This window comes from Chrysochloris asiatica, unplaced genomic scaffold (assembly GCF_000296735.1).
Source record: "Chrysochloris asiatica unplaced genomic scaffold, ChrAsi1.0 scaffold00127, whole genome shotgun sequence".
Taxonomy (NCBI): Eukaryota; Metazoa; Chordata; class Mammalia; order Afrosoricida; family Chrysochloridae; genus Chrysochloris; species Chrysochloris asiatica.
In genome coordinates this window covers 4388413-4389439 of record NW_006408645.1, presented here as the reverse complement: position 1 = coordinate 4389439, position 1027 = coordinate 4388413, and positions in this window count along the sequence as shown.

The window sequence follows — 1027 nt, the reverse complement described above, 5'->3', positions numbered from 1 at the left end:
GGGTAGGGTCCCGCTCTCTGCTCTTCTCCGTTGATGGTCCTAGGGACCTCTGCTCCTAGAATGAAAAGTTAATCACTCCCCTCCTTGCTATAAAACATCCACCTTTACATTTCCGACCCTCACAATCAGTCCTGATAACAATTATTCACTATTGTATCACAAGAGACCCGTCTGCTTATTTGTGTCTTGTAAGCAACATATTGAAAGATAATGTTTTCTTATTCATTCTGGTACTCCCTATCTCTTCACTGGTGCATTTAATACATTTATATTCAGTGTAATTATCAATAGGTATAAATTGCTGACATTTTGCTTGTGGTTTTTTGTTTGTGTTTTTTTTTTTTGTGGGGTTTTTTGTTTCTTGTATTTATGGTACTGCTAGATTCTTGTTTCACATAATTTTTTGTGCAGATTTCATTTTGTTTCTGGGTTTTCTTTTCATTTTCATTTCTGTTGTGTTTGCATTTACTAAATCTTTCTGATTTTCCTCTTTTTTACTTTGATGTAATTTTCTTTTAGGTTATCCTGTAATTTATTATTTTTTCCCCATTTAAAACACTCTGTTTTATCTTGAAATCTACTTTACTTTCTCCTCATTTAGAAATTCTATATCTATACTATTCCTTCTTTTTGCTTTGTAATTGACTTCATTATTAATTGGTATTTCTGGTTCAGTGTGTTCAGTCTTGTGGGTTTGTTCTACTTTAAATACGTCCATATCTGAATTGAGTTATGGGTGCTGTTGTTATGTATGTTAATCTTAGGTTGTTGTCTTCTGTTGTTGGTTCTCAGTCCAAAGAACAACACCCTTTAATAATTTTGTAACTTTTATCTGGTTCTTACTAATTCCTTTAATTTCTGTTTATAAGAAAACGTCCTTATTTCACTATCATATTTGAGTAACAGCTTTGCTGGGCATATGATTCTTAGTTGGCTGTTTCCATCTGATTTTCTTCTTTCAGAGTTTTTTATATGTCATCCCATTGCTTCCTTGCCTGCGTGGTTTCTGCTGAAAAATCAGACCTGG